We start from the raw sequence: 18340 nt of genomic DNA, 5'->3' as shown, positions 1-18340 counted from the left end.
TTGAATTTTTGATCTTAACCAGTCTGATAGGTGTAAGATGGAATCTCAGAGTCATTTTGATTTGCATTTCCTGATGACTAAGGATGTTGAGCATTTCTTTAAGCATTTCTCAGTTATTCGATAGTCCTCTGTTAAGAATTCTCTGTTTATCTCTGTGCCTCATTTTTAAATTGGATTATTTGGTTTATTGGTGCTTAATTTTTAGAGTTCTTTATATATTTTAGATACTAACCCTTTGTCAGATGTAGGATTGGTAAAAATCTTTTGCAAGTGCATTTCTTATCTTTAACAATAAAACAAACAAGCAAGCAAACCCCAATGCTTGGAGATAGTATTTGCACATTCAGCTTGGTGATGCTGTACATTATTCAAAAAGCTCAGCCTGAATCAGCTTACAGTCCTCACCAATCTACCACATATACAGTCGATGTTAATAATATCTCTACTTGGAAGCTGAGACATATGAAGCCCAGAGATGTTAGGAAATCATCCCATGCTACAATGTAGACAAAGGAACAACAGTTTGAGCCAAGACATCCAACCCTCCTCTACAGTTCTTCCCGATTCTCACAGCATTTAGAACCTGCTTATGATCCTCCTCAGAAAGAAAATTTTGCTGTCACTCATACTTTCTGTCACCTTTCAATACCTAGGGAGTCTGGAGCATTTGGAAACTCTGTTCCTGAAATACAAATACAAATAGTCAAATTAGTTTCTTCTACTTGGATACCCATCCCTCTACCAATCCCAGGTAGCATTATGTAAAGATTAATTTATTACCTTAGCTGCTGAGAAATCTACACTGCTATGGCTGCAGAAGTATCTTATTTAAGAGAAAGTAGGGAAGATGCTATCAGAGTGAAATCCTGCCCACTCAGAATCAGATATTCATGGAAAGGCAGGGGGATCTGTAAGGATGCTTAGAGAGTGGAAATCCCTAAAGCCATGTTGGCGAACTATTTGAGAGCATCTAAAGTGCAATACACTCAAGCCTATGGCCTTGCAATTCTACTTGCAGGACTCTACCAGTGAGACATACATAAATTCATCAAAAATGAATAGTTAAATCAGCATTAGCTACACCAGGACAAAAGTAGAAATTACCCAGTTGTCTGTCAAAAGAGGAAAGAAAAAGGACTAGACATGACGTTGTATGTCTGTAATCCTAGAACTCAGGAGGCAGAAACATGAGGATCATGAGTTCAAGCTAGCCTGGGCTACATAGTGAGACTTTGTCTCAAAACAAACAAAAGAGCAAAAAGCCTACACTTTAGGTGGGCAAATGAAAAATATGTGCACACAGCGGGTGCTTCTATAGCACTGAGAATAACAGAACCACTATTATGTATGGAAATATGTATGGATTTAACAAATGTGGCATTGAATGAAAGAAGCCAGGCCCCAATGAGCACATGCACTTGATTCCATTTATGTAGATTTTAAAGGCAGACCAAACTGACCTATCATGGGGAGAGGAGCAGTTGGAAGGGGCACAAAGGAGTCTTACAGAGTACCAGACATGTTCTGTTTCTGGGGACTGTTTCTACAGATATAGACTTTATGCAAAGCCATCCATTAGTAAACTTCTGAGTTGTGTCTGTCCTGTAGGCGCCCAATACTTCAGTGAAAAGCTCAAGAAAATGTAGACGGCACTTTTGTTAAGAGAGAAATCAGACCTCTCCATATAAGCCAACTGCCCTATGTAGTCAATCATCATTTCCATGGCTCCAGCCCTGGGAGAGAAACTGTTTTTACAAAGAACACTGGCTTCTTATATGGTGACTACACTTGGGAGTTCACCTTAGGGAGACTTTTACTGTCTCTTTCAGAGACATCTCCTCAGTCTTCATATTCTGTCCTACACTAATTGCTGGAATAGTTTCCATATCCCAAAGCTCAAAGCCTAGGTGGCTGGACCATAGTCAAGAGAGGCATTCATTAACCAACAGAATAAAATGTCCCTGTCAAGTTTACTCCGGGCAAAGCTTTATATTGAAGAGCAGAGCAGGGGAAGAGTGTTTGCTCCATGGAAACCATACCATGCCACAAGGTTCTGGCCAGCAAACTTCCATCTGAGATTCCTCTGTGACCCATCCTTTCTAATGGCCATCCTCACTCTCCATTCTTCAAGGCAATGAGCAACCTCAAAGAAACCAGCAATCTAGCATCCAGTAACCCCATCAATTTAGTTTAATACACAACAGGGCCCTTGATGTGGAAAAATCAGATTTCTAGGCCTCTTCAACATCTGTTTCTGGCAATCACGATGTGTTCTCTTTTCATTGCAAAAAGCAGCTGGTGAATTGTCACGCCATTTCATTAAAAAAAAAAGACCAAAAAGAACACATAATGGTTTCTGAGAAATTATTTGTGATTTCACACAAAAAGAAGGAGCTGAAAGAGAGACTCTTCGTTCTCCACATAAAAGCCTTTCTCTTGTGTAAGCATGAGGACAGAGAATCACATTTTAGAGACTGTGAAGACACAATCTTGATTTGTCAGAAATTACCTCTGTTATTTGCCTAGAGGCCTGGGGATGCCCATAAATTCATTGGTTGGCTTCATAAACATGTACTGAGTGCCTGCTGTGTCAAGACTTGGCTAGGTGCTGGGGCTGGAGTGACAGCTTAGCAGCTAAGAGCACTTGCTGGTCTTGAGAGGACCCAGGTTCAGCTGACAATCACCCATAACTCCAGTTCCAAAAGCTATGACACTTTTTGGATCTATGAAGGTACCACGCACATATAGGCAAAGACTCACACACATAAAATAAATATAGATAAAGTAAATTAAAAACAAAAAAACATTTAGCTAGGTGCTGAAGCCAAGTCAGTGTTTTTTTTTCCTCTCTGGAAGCTTAAGTCCCTCCCTAAAATAAGTCTTGGAACAGGACAAAAGCTGTGCCAGCATAGTATGGAGCCCCTTTCAAGCTGAGGACCATGCTAGCCCCCAAAGTCTCTGGCCATTCAAAGTTCCCACCCATAACTGCTGCTGGTCCTCACCTGCCCCATGCTGTCACTAACTGTGTAGGCAAAATCAGAGTGCATTTGACATGGGAGGCACACAATGACCTGCTCCTTTTCAAGCTCTCTAATTTCAGTTTTTATGACCCTCTTCTTAGGACCTGACCACACTTCACCCATTGCTCTTAGGTCATGTTTACCATCTTTGAGCCAAGGTCTTAACATCACTGTGATGTTTTTCTGCTGTTTTCTGGGCCTGCATTCCAGGATCCTAGACATCCCAACCCCTACCCCTCACCACAAGAAATTTATTCTGGTTAAACACAACCCCTCAAAGAAACCTTTTATGATCTTCACTTGGAATAAGCCCATCATATGAATCATATGAGTTCCTGGGCTCTTCTAATCTCTAGGCAGTAGCACCTGCTTATGCATCATAGAAGGAGAGGGCACTAACTGCAAGAACCAAATCAGTCTAGTGCATCTCTAGGTTCCTAGCCTGGGAGCCAGGTATGAAATAGCCTCTTTCTCTCCAGGAAAGAGAGCAAGTTGTAGCTATATATGTGTGTGTTTAGTAGTTTAATGAAAAAGAAATGAATGTAAAATATTATAAATGAACTCAAACAATTAGAGGCTTATTAATAATTAAGGCAAATCTCTGCAGTGGTTTTATCTAACCAATGAACTAATTGTTTTTCAAAGTACACACTATAAAAGCAAATTATGAATAAGTATATTGAAAGAACAGTCATTGGGGAATGTGTGTGTGTGTTTTCTGATATATATATATGATATATATAAAATTTTTTACTATGGATCATGGTCAAAAATTTTGCAAATCAATGTTGTTAAAAAAATTCAATAGCTATATTCATTGTGTACTAAATGGGAAAAAAAGTGGACTGCAAAACAATAAAGGTAGTATATGTGTATAAGAAAAAATACTAATGTGAAATATTATTAACTTTAAAATGACAGGAATAAAACCATCTTTAATTTTTTTTAACTTAAGTGTTCAGTAGATTTTTCAAAATGATCTCTTTGTTTTCTTCTTAGTGTTCACCTTTGTTTTTAGAATTACCTGCATTGACTATGTAATTTTTGAAACATAAGTTGATTCCAGAAGATACAGAATAGCAGCACTCTTTAGGAAAACAGGGGTTTTCTTTAGTAAAAGTATGCTTTTAAGTGCCTATAGAGAGTATAATTATAACAGAATTTCTCTGTGTAAAGTGTTTCATCTCACATTATCTTGTCTAATCTCCATAATGATTCAAAGGGGCGGGGGGGGGGGGGCGCGAGGCAGCAGTCATCTTTATTCACAGAAGTAGAAACTGAGGCATACAGCCATCATGCAAGTTAGTGCTCAGCATGGCAACAACTCCATGTTAATACTTGCCCTCAGCTGCTCTGTCATCCACCTAGTCCACTGCCACCTGGATGCTATTGGTCACAATTATCCCCTTTCCACTTCTGCCACAGAGTGAGGTCTTTTCTTTTCTTTCTTTTTCTTTTTTTTTTTTTTTTTTTTTTTTTTTTGTTTTGTTTTGTTTTGTGCTTCAAGGTCCTTAGGGCTGGCAGCCATGGAAAATGACATAGGCGTCCCTTCTGCCATTTCTTATTCCTAGAGCCATCAGCATATTGCTATCTCTGTGATTCATTTCATACTTTGGGAATAGTCTTTGTGGAGGTTAAGAGCCACCGAGGGTTGAATGCCAGCTCTGTCATCTGGCAGCTCTGTGATGTTGTGCCACCTGGTTAACCTCCCTGAGTTTTGATTTCCTCATCTGTACAGTAGAGATGTTGATGAAGATAATAACTGTTTTGACATCATAGGGTTGTTGCGAGGATTAGATGGATACATACATATAATATCAAGATAGCATCTAAAACCAGGCTCCATAAACATGACTACAACGCATTGCAACTACTATTAGCACATGGTTTTTAAAGCACACTGTAGCTCTGCCACTTTGATACCATGTCCTTTGACTTTTTTTTTCCATAGTTCTCTTCTTTTCCTAGACACCCAGTGTAGAATTTCCTCCATCCGTTTCCTAATGGTGTCATTGATTTCAAAACTCTTTTTGGTATTTGATTAAAAGAAATCTCCTGGTTTAGTCCATTTGTGATTGATGGTGGAGCAGCCTATACTGGTTGTTTCCTAGGTGCCTGTGTATGTGTATGGGTCCCAGCGATGGCTGTGTCTCTGGAGAACTTTCTGTTTCCCTCCAATCCTCCATTACTCTCTCTGCCGGCAACAACTCAAATGTTTCTTTGGGTAGAAATCCATCCCTGGAGCTTATGCCCACATGGTGTAAGTACTTATCAGTTACACATGATATAAATAAAGGTAGTCAATCTATGGTAACTCCTATCAAACATTGCTCTGACTGAATTAGCTAAATCTGAGAGTTAGAAAATGAAACTGCTGCCAATGTTTTCTCACCTTGTTTAAGAATAAAGCTATTTTGCTTGGTGTTGGTGATGCACCCCATTAGTTCCAGCACTTGAACAGCAGAGGCAAGCCAATCTCAGTGGGATCAAGGCAAGCCTGCTCTACAAAGTCAGTTCCAAGACAGCCAGACCTACTCAGAGAAACCTTGTCTTAAAATAAAAAAGCTAAGGAATTAAAGCCATTTACTAGAGGAAAGAGAAGCTGAGGCTACACGTGAAGAATATTGGCCTTCAGGACATCACTGAACCTCCAAAAATCTGACTGGAGCCAGAATCCTTTCTAAGTTTGCCAGTTAGGCAAAAACACCATTCTTTTTCATTGTCTTCTGAGACCATGGGAGTCAGATTTTTGACGACTTGATCAGAATTCTAGCTGATACTTTCATGGAACTGAAATCTACTCAGAAGCACAGTAGAAACAGCCAAGGCAGGCTTCTCAGAATAAAGCAAAGCAATGCCTGAGGAAAGTTTAATTACAAAAATGGCACATGGGTATTCTAGAGTCTACATGTCCCTAGGAAAATTCACTTTCCCCTCAATTGTCTTCTGCAGACCCGATCTTCCGTGTGCCTTCATTTCCCTTTAAAATGCACCTTATTACAAATTACTTAAAAATTTTCTAACTAGGGTATTTGGAACCCCCCTTTTAAAAAGCCTGCCATTTCAGAAGAGACAAGAAACAATAGTGAAGATAACCACAGTAGATGGCCGATGAAAGGGTCTTTTCAGAGGTGTATTTTGTCTCAATGTTTTGTCTGAGCATTTATTTTTTTACCTTCAGGTTTTTTGTTTATATATTATGATTTCAAATTTTGTGTTTTTATGGACTTTCTCTGTGTGTGTCTCATCATCTGTATGTTTCTTGTGATTTTTCTTTGGATCTTTTTTTCTGGTTTTTTTTTTTGCCCTGTTCTGGATTTATTTTATTTAATTTTAGATGCCTGATTGTATTCTAATGTATGAGAGAGAAAAAAACCATGTGGATTTGGGTGGGCAGGGAGGGAGTTGGGGGAGGGGAAACCAGAAACCACAATCAGAATATATTGAATGAAAAAAATCTATTTTAAAAGAAGAGATTATAATAGCATTCCAAAGCAAAACTGAGTTGTTTCCCTGATCACGTACGAATGCCCTAACATCAAGAACTCTGCAAGGCAACAGCTATTCAAGGTCAGTAAGTTGATAAGGCAATTCTGTTTTCATCCAAACTTAGGTTCCTTACAAGATCCAGTGTGACTGAGTTCAGCATTGTATGCCTGCTGTATATGATTGGTATCTGGGATATTTTTATTCCTGTAGACTTTGTATACCTCAGGCCCTGTCATCAGGAGCATTTAAACAGGGTCTGGATAGCCATCAACAGTAAACAGTACAAAGAGAGTTCTATGACATGCGTGTGAGACTCCCCTGCCCCCTGTTCTGTGTATGTGTGTACATAATATACAGCCTGGGAAAATGAGAGAAAATACTAAATGGAATGATGAAAGTTCTGATTATTGTTAATGACTGGGCCCTCTACCATCCCAATCCCCACTTTTTTGTCAGCCACATGCCCACAGCAGGGTTAGATTATTTATTAGGTAGGCAGCATTTCTACCAAGGACCAGTTTGGTTTCCCCTCACCTGTACTGTGCAGCAGAGAGCCTCAAATCAGGCCCTTGCACTCTCATGAGTGACTGGTAGACTAGAATAATAATTGTCTGGGCAAAATCTGCAAGTCATCATTGGCAGGAAACAGAAGAGATGGGACAATTGGTTTACCCTGCTGCCTTCTCACCTTTTCTCTACTCCCTAATCCACCCTCTTGGCTGACTGCTCAGGAGGTGTGGGCTGGAAATGCTGCTTGTAGTACCATGTGCAGACCAGCCTCTCAGGTCCTTGAGTCAGCCCTTGGATGGCTGGGCAGGGATCTCACACACACCCACACTGGGCTAGGTGGCTGAGAATGGGGCTCTCCCAGTGTGAGGGCTCTAACACCAGTTTGAGCCCTTGTGGAGAAAGGAGCAGAAAGAAACCAGGCTTGGGACCGCTTTCAATGGCTTTCTACTTTAAAATCATCCCAGAGAATTTGGTTGGCAACTTGCCCAGGAAGTTCAAAAGAAGGTCTTTCTGTGTGGCAGTCCAGTGTGGTTTCACTTCACAAGTCCCCAAAGCATCCCGGGGACTATTTGTGAGGTCCACTTCTGTCTTTCCTAAGGTGTCAGTAGAGAGAAGAAAGGTTAAGATGGAGAATCTGCCCATGTCTGTAAATGAGACCTTCAGTCTCTCTTTCCTAGTGAGCATGGACCCAAGTCCCTTCTCGGACTCAGATCAGGACTTTTTTAACATTGGATCCAGTTAGATGATGAATCACAAACGCAGCATTGATCCTTCTGAGATACAAGCCCGAGGACTGAGGTGTGGTGTGGCGGTGGAGAGCTGTTAAAAATACATATTTCCCTCATTCTCTCAGTATGTCCTGAAGACAAAAGGCCATGTATTTAACAAAGTCTCCTTCAGAGGCCCCTTACTTGCTCAGCTTATGAGAAACCTTGACAAGAGTGTCCGGGGAGGTTTACACTCTCGGACCAGGGATGTCAGCCTTGATAGTCATGCCTGGAGTTTGCTAAACAGCAAACTGTTTACGTTTCTAATCTCAGGACCAAGCTGTATCAAAGAAAGTGCAGGCCAAGAGATTAGTCTGAACGTGAGGAGCAACAGCTGGTAATCACATTAATTCCCGGCTAAACAGAAACAAAAAGATGTTTTCCTTCTTTATTCAGGTAGCACAATGGAAAGAGACAGTTCTCTCAGGAGTAGTATCTTGTCCTTCACTAGAAAAGAAATCATGTATTTGCGTTCTGTCTTATTATAACAAGGCTCTTCGCTCACAAACCAAAATGGATTCTTGAGTTCTATTAAAGACAGTACTGAATGATGATAAATAAATAGGGATGGAATGCAAGTTCCTCCTGAATAGAGTGGTGCCTTACACTTTATTAGGTTCCCTGTACCCATTACGGTCCTCCACAAAACACTAATAAATGCAGGGGATGTTGTAAGCTCCAAGCCACGTGTGTGTCATCAGTGCTAAACAGCTAATTGGTAGTCAAGACAGAGCTATAAACGGAACTAGGCCACATAGGGACCAGGAAGCTATTCTCTTCCCAGTTCTGTAAGTGTGGCCCACCAGCTACCAGCATGAGAGTCGCCAGGGTGTTTGTTAGAAATGGAAAACTCTGGACCTTGCCTTTAATAAATCAGAATTTCAAGGATAAGGCTTAGGTTACCAACTGGTAAGTTAGAGAGCCTGGCCTCGGTGCTCTGGTGCTCTACACTGAGTGGGTGCTTACCATAGAATGCTACTTCTAGTGTGATCTTGGACCCAAAGAGGCACATACTGTGAGACTGAGAGAAGCCCGAAGAAGGCATGATTAAGAGATAGACAAATGGCTCCTTTAAGGAAATCCTAAAAGAAAGCCACTGAATAGCTAGGAGGTTTAGGAAAAATTTCCAAGCAAGAAAGGAATGTGGCTTGGCTCAGGGAGCTAGGCAGACCGCCAGGCTCCTGAAGACAAGGGAGGGGGGGAATGCTGTGCTGAGCAGCCTCACCCCTAACATCTGCAGGACTGAGCCAAGAGTACAAACAAGAGGCCCACATACCATATGCCTGAATGTTTAAAAGTTACATATCAAACTAACAAATGTTTAAATAAAAGAAGGTTTCTTGCTTCTATCTTCCCAAACAAACTGTCATAACAACTTAGGAGGCCAGGTGTGAATTTAGTTTGAGGGGGCTCAGCACAGTTCCCGGCTGGAACTTGGAGTAACACAAGGCGCGGACTTAGCCATTTCTTCTTTTCCTCACACACTACCAGTTGGTTTCTACAACCGAGGGAGCCTTGGGGCCTGTGTGTGTGATGGCTGTGAATCTCTCAGCTCCCCCCCCCAAACTTCTCCCACAGATCCAAGTGATTCTACCCTCTAAATAGCCACTCTGCTCCCTTTTCTGTTTACAGGCCTGAGGACTTGCTGGATAATTAGTGAAGTATAGATCCTGGAAGAAGGTTCAGGGCCTCTGGGGAGGGTTTTTTGTAAAGGTCAGGAACCCAGAGACTGTTCTAGATGATGGGCAAATTCTTAGTGGGAACATCTCTTTAACATTTTTTCATTTTGTTTGATGGTGAAGGGTGTGGGCAAAGGAAAAAGCCTCTAAGAGCGTACTTTTCAAACTTTCAGTTGCACATAAGTCATCTGGGAATCTGGTTAAATGGCAGATGTAGGTTTCCTAAATCAATAGGTTCTAAAGAGTCCACATTTCTAACAAGCTCCTAGCTGATCCCCATGCAGTTGGCCCATAGAGCACACTAAGTAGCCAGGCTCTGAAGTCCCAGGCACACGACCTTCTAAGGATGGCTGTTATTGGGAACAAGAGAGATCGAATGAACTCTTGTTGGATTATGTAGGCGATGATGAAATGGTGGGAAGTGGAAGAGAGAAGACAGGAAGAAATGAGAGAGATGAAAGAATCAAGGAGAGGACAAAGAAGGAAGAAGGAAGGAAGGGAGAGAGAAAGGTCTTTGCTTTAGAGTTAGGACATCAGCTTGTATTCACAGTGATTTACTTCCTGCTTCCAGGCTTTTAGACATTCCTCCATCCCCTTCCCCACTCTGTTAGCCCTCTGGTTTTCTAAGTACTTCAAGGACAACAACCTTGCCCCTGTTCCTTTCTTTGCACTAAACTCTCTTTCATTAAATCCTAGGTAGAATCCCAGGTATATTGACTCAGGGGATAGATTCTCCCCCATCGTTATCCTGTCTGTTAAATACAAGAAACACTAATTTGGAGAGGCTGTGAATCTTCTGGAAATTTCCATATCACGAAAGATTCAGAGAGTCAGCTTGCATTCCCTCCGTACCCTTTAGTTATTAAATCATAAACTTTAATTCAAAGCATGTTAAAGGACCCACAGGAATTTTAATTTGATGTGAAGGACTTTCAAATCGGAATGAAAATCAGATCATATAAAATTATGCAATCTCTATTACTTTTAAAGGATAAAAATAATCAACAACCAACGTAAGACTCCTGAGTAATGCAACAGAACCCTCATTTCCTGGACTAATGAAGGAGGTGGCAGACAAGCGGAGTAATTTCCAACCATTTGAATTTGACTTTGCCAGAGATGGACACTGCTTTATTGATATGACTGAAGTACCTATTTAAATGAGTGACAGTCTATAAAGACAATAGTGCCTGGAGATATTAGCTTATGATACTTTGTAGTGAAATCAAAACAACCCAGTAAAGGTGAGTACTGTGATGCTTATCAGAAAGCAACTCTTCTTTGTCCAAATAAGCAGTTTACTGCTAAGACATAGTCACATTTATCACTCCTGACCTGCTCTAAGAGTTAACGTGGGGTATAGATGGTGTGGTGCACAACTTTAGTCCTGGGATGTGGGAGACAGAAGCAGACAGATCTCTGTGAGTTTGAGGTCAGCCTGGTCTACCTAGTGAGTTTTAGGCCAACCAAAGCTACCGAAAAAAAAAAAAAAGTAAACATGAAAAGACCTTTTAGGCTGGTTGGTGGAGCGCAAAGTCTATTCCATATTCAAACATCCTTTTGTTTGTTTGTTTTGTTTTGTTTTCAAGACAGGGTTGTTGAGTCAGCCTTGGCTGTCCTGGACTCACTTTGTAGACAAGGCTACAAGTATCTTTCTTTACTACCTATTTAGTCATTATTGTTGCTACTTGACCTGGCATTGTAATCAGACTAAGGCACCTGTTACATTCAGAGCATGCCCAGAGTAGTCACCAGATCCATATAGTGAACAAGATCAGCCTACAGTGAGCTATAGGGAGCCACCAGATCCATACAATGAAACAGATCAGCTTACAGTGAGCTCAGCCACATTAAAAAAAAAATTCTGTGGCTTAGGTTCACAGGTTTGAGGAACAGTGGTTCTCAAACTCAGAAAGCTATCAGAATACTAATTTGTAAAGACGGAGTGCTGCTGGCCTGCCTTGAAGTTTGATTCAACAAGTCTAGAGCAAGACCAGAGACTCAGTCTTTTCATGAGTTCCCAGGTGAAGCTGCTACTGCTGCCACTGCACTGCCTTTGAGGACCATTTGTTGTGAACCATTATAGTGTTAAAAATCTAATTACATCTGCTATTGCCCCATTACACCATAAGTGTGACTTGCACAATTTGACATCTGCATATCAGCCCTTTGCTTCTATAATGTTATCATGATGGGTATACTAATTCCATTATTAAAAAACTGTTCTCTTGCACTTGGATGTGGTTTCCCGTTAAAGAACTTCACACTTGTTTGATTGTTTGTTGTTTTTTCAAGACAGAGTTTCTTTGCATAGCTTTGGCTGTTCTGAAACTTACGCTGCAGACCACGCTGGCCTCAAACTAAATAGATCCTCCTGCATCTGCCTCTGGAGTGCTGGGATTAAAGATGTGTGTCAGCACTACCCAGCTATTCCCATTCTTTTTTTTTTTATTTTAATTTTATTAATGTATTCAGATTACGACTCAATTGTTATCCCATCACTTGTATCCTCCTGTTCCTCCCTCCCTCCCTCCCTCCCTCCCACTTTCAGCCTATTCTCCTCCTACTAGGTCTATGACCGAGGGGGACCTCCTCCCCCACTATATGGTCATAGGCTATCAAGTCTCATCTTGGTAGCCTGCTTATTCTTTCTTTGAGTGCCACCAGGCCTCCCCACCAAGGGGAGGTGGTCAAATATGAAACACCAGAGCTCATGTCAGAGTCAGTCCCCACTCTCCACATAACTATGGAGAATGTCCTGTCCATTGGGTACATCAGAGTAGAGGTTAGTTCGATAGTTTGAGCAGAACCCCCTGGACCCCAATCCACCCATATTCCTGTTCTTAAAATATGAAAATGCCTAAGATTGGTAAAACCATACCAACTGTGCTAATTACTTTTTGTCAACTTGTTTTTTTTTTTTTAACAAACTTACTTGGAAGGAGGGATCTTCAACGGACAAATTGCCTCCATTAGACTGTTTTGTGGGGAAGTCTGTGATGACATTTTCTTGATGTGGAATGGCCCAGGCTGCTGTAGGCAGTGATTTCCCTAGACAGATAGGCCTAGGCTGTGTAAGAATGGTAGTTAAACTGGGCCATGGTGGTGCACGCCTTTAATCCCAGCACTAGGGAGGCAGACGCAGGTGGATCTCTGTGAGTTGGAAGCCAGCCCAGTCTACAGAGTGAGTTTAAGGACAGCCAGGGCTGTTTCACAGAGAAATCCTGTCTCGGAAAAACAAACAAACAAAAAGAATGACAGTTAATTTGTACTGGGGCACATCTTGGGAGGCAGAGGGAGGCAGGATGCTGTGAGTTCAAGGCCAGCCTAGATTACAGGGTGAGTTCCACGATATTCAGGACCCCGTAGAGAGCCACAGTCTCAAAAAATAAACAAAGAATGGTAATTGAACAAAATAGGCTGTAATCTACTAAGCGACATTTCTCCATAGTCTCTTCTTTAGTTCTTGCCTTGGGTTTCCTCAGTGATGGGTTATGGAGTACAGTCTGGGAGCTGAAATAAAACCCTTTCCTCTGCAGGTTCGGTTTGGTAAACATTTTTTTGAAAATCCAACTAGGCAACCAACCATCATTTTATTGTAGAGTTTCTTAAACTTTTTCTTGACTGATTGCTACAATTGGCACACACAGTGAAATTTAAAGCACCAGAAACATCAGCTGCTTGAGTTGCCTAAGCCCTGATCTTTGGCCTAAAACTCTGTAGATTAGAAGAAACCATTCTTGCTTGGACTTAGAGGCTTCCTTTCATTGGACACTGAAAATAAGCAATAATGTTGAGTTGATGATGGTGTTACCTTCAGACATGCATGTGATTTCTACAAGTCCTGGGACATATCTGGAAACACAACTGCAGTCTCTCTCTCTCTCTCTCTCTCTCTCTCTCTCTCTCTCTCTCTCTCTCTCTCTCTGTCTCATTTGTGTGTATTCCTGTGTGTGTGTTTGTGTGTGTGTGCATGCCTGCCATAGGACAGAGTCATGCATCTTTTTTCCCCAATCACTCTTTATTTTATTTGCAGAGGCAGCATCTCTCCCTGAACCCAAAGCTAGCAGATTCAGCTGGTGTAGCTACCTAGCTTACCCCAGGAATTCTCTGTCTCTATCCCATACGTGGATTAAACACAGGCCTTCACAATTGCCTGGACAGCTTTATGTGCATTCTGGTGACCCTAACTCTAGTCCTCATACTTGCATGGCAAATATTTTATCAACTGAGCCACCTCCCCAACTCATTCATTTTTAATTGACAACATTGTGTTTTTTATTATGTATATGTTGGCTTAAAGTATACAAACATTGAGGAATGGCTAAAACTAGCTGATTAACAGAAACATTGCCTCTCACAGCTATAAGTTTTGTGGTGATAGCATAGAACACCAACTCCCTGGGCATTTTAAAAGTATACAGTTTGACATTATTGACTATGGTCAGCTGGCTTTACAAGTGATCTGTCTTTCTTAGATTTACTTATTTTATTTTATGCACTTGAGTGTTTTGCCTGTATTTATATATGTGCACCATATGTGTGCCTAGTACCCAGAGAGATCAGAAGAGGGGACCACATTCTTTAGAACTGGAGTTACAGATGATTGTGAGCTACGATATGGGTGCTGGAAATCAAACCCAGGTCCTCTGCAAGAGCCACAAATGCTCTTAACCAGTAACACATTTCCTCATCCCTACAAATGGTTTATTTCTTCTATCTAACTGTGAATATACATCCTTTGAAAACAGTCCTCAGGTATTCCTACTCCCCATCTCAAACACCTCAGCCTTTTGGTCATCACTATCCTTCCACATATGTGAGAGATCACATGGTGTTTGCCTTCCTGTGCCTGGTTTAGTTTATATATTTGTTTAACTATTTAAACATAATGTTCACCCAGGCTCATCCACGCTCTTACAAATGGCAAAAGCTGTCCCTTATAACTGGAAAATGTTACATTGCATATATGTGTTTTCTTAATCCACTCATCTGTTGGTTGACACTTACGGTGAGTCCATACATTGGCTATCTTGAACATTGCAACAGTAATCATGGAAACCATGGAAACACAAGTCTTTTTACAATAGTGACTTGATTTCCTTTAAAAAAAAAAGTATAGCCAGTAATTGGAGTTGTGGATAATGTGCTAGTTGGAGTTTTGTTAACAGACCTCCATTCTCTTTGTTATTTTAGAAATTCTAGGGGGAAAAGACTTAAGAAAGAAGTTCTTTGGGGCTGGAGGGACGGCTCAGCAGTTAAGAGCACAGGCTGGTCTTCCAGAGGACCTGAGTTCAGTTCCCAGTACCCACAAGGCAACTCACAACTTCCTGTAATTCCAATTCCAGGATACCAAACACCTTCACACAGACATACATGCAGGCAAAACGCTGCTGCATGTGGAAAGAAAGAAAGAAAGAAAGAAAGAAAGAAAGAAAGAAAGAAAGATCCTTCTGTCTCTGTCAATCTACAAACTAACTGGAGGATTAACACCAGCTTAGCTACAAAAAAGATGACATGGTCTTTTCCATGAGCTTATACCACAATTGGGGAAAAGTTAAACAAAAATGACTTATGTGTAAATTAAACAAAAGCAACGAGCATCACAGATAGCTTCTGCAAAATACCTGCTGCTGTCACATATATATTGTTCTATTGCTCCTTCAATGCACAAAGATTTAAGCACTTGACTCACCTCTTCTTCTTTTATCTTAAGTATTACAATTCTTAGTACTTCTGATGTCCAGAATAGGTGATCTTTCTAGTTCTCTAGCGCCTCAGACCTTTGAACCCTCCAAGGGTTTGGTGCTATCTCTGCTTACTTCAATCATTCTCTTTAGCAGTTACATAGTAGAACTTGCCTCCAACACAATCTTAAGCTTAGGTGTGTCACTTTCTACCTGGCACTTACTATTCCACATCTAATCCCTCAACTCCAAACAATTCTTGGATCATGCAGGGAGCTCTTACTGGATGATCTTACCAGCTTTTTACTACTCTTATTCTTTGGTGTCACATCCCTCCACACCCAGCTTGGATTCCATGGTAACACTACTCCCCTTTCTATCACTTTAACTGCTTCAACACACTTACTTCTCTTCACCTTCATCGTTCAATATTGATTCACTTAACCTCCCTGCTTCCTTGGCATCTTCACTACAAGTGATGTAGCACTGAGGTGATGGCTTTCACTTAAACTCATGACCACAGGCAGAGTGACTACACATCTTCTCTTCTCCCTCTGTTCCTCTAGACTCAATCCCCTAGTCTCAACTCCAGCTCTGCAACAGAACATGTGTGGCCACCTTGCCCTTCTCCAGTGGATGCCCTTAACCCTAAATCTATCAGGCACCCTATGCTGACACTAGAGCCTCTCCTACCATGGAAACAAGTGGGTTGCTGCAGATCCATACTTCTCCTTCTGCTGCTGCAGATCCAACCCCCTCAGTCTCATCCCTAGCTCTATAGCAGAAAACTTGCTATGGATTCATTTTCTTCTCTGACCCCATCTCCAATGAACTGCAAAGATTTTTCTCCCCCAATCGTCCTTCCCCCAACTTATCCCATTATGTCAGCCTCCAACACCAGCAGGAAGCCTCTGTGAACATACCAGTTGAGCAGGCCAGAGGAAAAGGTCCACAGACAATTCCTACCAGGCAGCACACAGCCACCACGCTCTCCTAGAGTTCAAAGAGGAACAGAAACAAAGGAACAAAACACACACCCAACAGAGACAAAACCGGATGTCATCACTTAAACCTACAATCATCTCAATTCCAGATGCCTACACAATCAGTAACAGCCAGGACAATATGTCTCCACTATAGGCCAGCAACCGTAGCACAGCAGGCCCTGAGTGGTCCAACATAGTTGAAGTACAAGAAAGAGACCTTAAATCAGTAGAGGTCCTTAAAGAGGAAATGAATAAATCCCCTAATGAATTCCAGGAAAACACAAACAAAGTATTCAAGGAAATGAATGAAACTGTTGGATACCTGAATGTGGAAGTAGAACTGAGGAAGAAAACCCAAACCGGGAGAATTCTGGAAATGGAAAATTTGGTAATTTGAACAGGAATTACAGAGGCAAGCTTCACCAACAGAATTGAAGAGATGGAAGAAAGAATCTCAGGTGGCGAAGATATGATAGAAGAAATGAATACATTGGTTAAAGAAAATGTTAAATCTTTTTTTAAAATTCCGAGTACAAAACATCAAAAAAAAAAATCTGGAACACTATGAGAAGACCAAATCTAAGAATAACAGGAAAACAGGAATAGAGAAAGAAACACAGTTCAAAGCCCCAGAAAAATATTTTCAACAACATCATAGAAAAAAAATTCCTACAAACTATTGTACCAACCAAGGACAATGCATGCAGTAAATCTAGACCCCCCCTATTCGGATCTAGCCATCAGATAGCTCATTCTCCACAGTTGTATGAGGGGGAGCAGGGACTGCCTCTGACATGAACTCTGGTGCCCTCAATTTGATCACTTCCCCTTGGTGGAGAGGGGCACACAGAAGAAATGGAAGCAGGCTATCTAGATGAGACCTGATAGGCTGTGGTCATATGGTGGGGGAGGAGGTCTCCTTATGTCAGAGATCTAGGGGAGGGATATAGGTCAGAAGATGGAGGGAGGGTAGGAATGGACAGATACAAGTGAGGGGGTAACAATTGGGATGTAATCTGGATAAATAATAATAAATTAAATTTTTTTTAATTTTAAAAGAAGGAAATCACTACAAAATGGTACAAGAAACATATAAAACACCTGGGTTTCTGGTTTTTGTGCTTATTCTTGGGTCTGTTTTATTTTTATGTCGACTTGGCTTGTCCAACTTCATTATGGGTTTTTATTTTATCTTATTGTATTTTATTTTGTTATGTTTTGTTATGTAGAAGCCTATTCTTTTACAATAAGAGACAGAAAAGGAGTGTAACCAGATGGGAGAAGAGGTGGGGACTCATTTTGTAGACCAGGCTGGCCTTGAACTCACAGATATAAGCTTGCCTCTGCCTCCCTGAGTGCTGGGATAACAGGTGTGCACCACCATGACTGGCACAATCCAATTTTTAAAGCTTTTTTCTTGATCTGTTTACTTTTTAGGTGGATTCATAACTTGTTTTTGACAGCTTTTCGCGCGCGCGCACACACACACACACACACACACACACACACACACACACACGATTTCTCTGTATTTCTACTTACAAATAAATTAGGGTTCTCAAACTATATTTGTCATAAGCTAGAATATTGATTTCTTTCACCCAAACCTCTTTTTGAGGTTTTCTTTTTCTTCCAGTATAATAAATAATACCATTCTTCAAATGACTTAAAAACAAAACCTTGAAGTCCACTGCGAATTTTCTCTTTATTTCTACTTTGAAAAAAGTTTGATGTATTTTTTAGATTTATTTTGAATATTTTTTTTTGTTATTTGTAGGTGTGTGTAGGCACACAGTTGACCTCAAAGCTGGAGCTGAATTTAGACATTGGGAAGTCAGGTCTTCTGAGAGCATACCTCTCTCATAACAGCTAAGCTGTCTCTCCAGTTCCCTATTTTTACTTTCTAAACACGTCATCTGAAAATTCTGTCAGTTATAACCACAAAGTACAATCAGAACATAACTACTTCTAAGCTGGCACTACCATTGTCATTATGACTCCTACCACCAAAGCTTTCTTAGCCTGCCTCTTACTAGTCGTCCTACTTCCACAAGTGCTGCCTTACAGGCTCAGCATGATCAACAAGGAGCCATAGGTGTCTTTCTTAAGAATCTGTGTCAGGTTGTTTTGTTCCTCTGTGTAAAGCCATCTGTTGGTTTTAAGCTAATTCAGAAAGGCCTATATCCTTTGTGTGGTCCTGAA

At 41.0% G+C, this 18340-nt stretch overlaps 1 pseudogene across 1 annotated transcript in view; it reads left to right on the top strand.

The window, feature by feature from the left end:
- LOC311601269 (glutathione S-transferase P-like) overlaps nucleotides 1-17587 on the top strand; it is a 54081-nt pseudogene extending 36494 nt beyond the window's left edge. Inside the window, exons 2-3 of the transcript in view lie at nucleotides 16293-16526; nucleotides 17576-17587. The product of the transcript in view is annotated as a glutathione S-transferase P-like (transcript). The remainder of the gene's footprint in view (nucleotides 1-16292; nucleotides 16527-17575) is intronic.
- Nucleotides 17588-18340: the final 753 nt, after the last annotated feature.

Source organism: Acomys minous (assembly GCF_964271855.1).
Source record: "Acomys minous genome assembly, chromosome: 7".
Lineage (NCBI taxonomy): Eukaryota > Metazoa > Chordata > Mammalia > Rodentia > Muridae > Acomys > Acomys minous.
The sequence above is the reverse complement of the archived record's forward strand: the minus strand, read 5'-3'. Positions and strand labels throughout refer to the sequence as shown.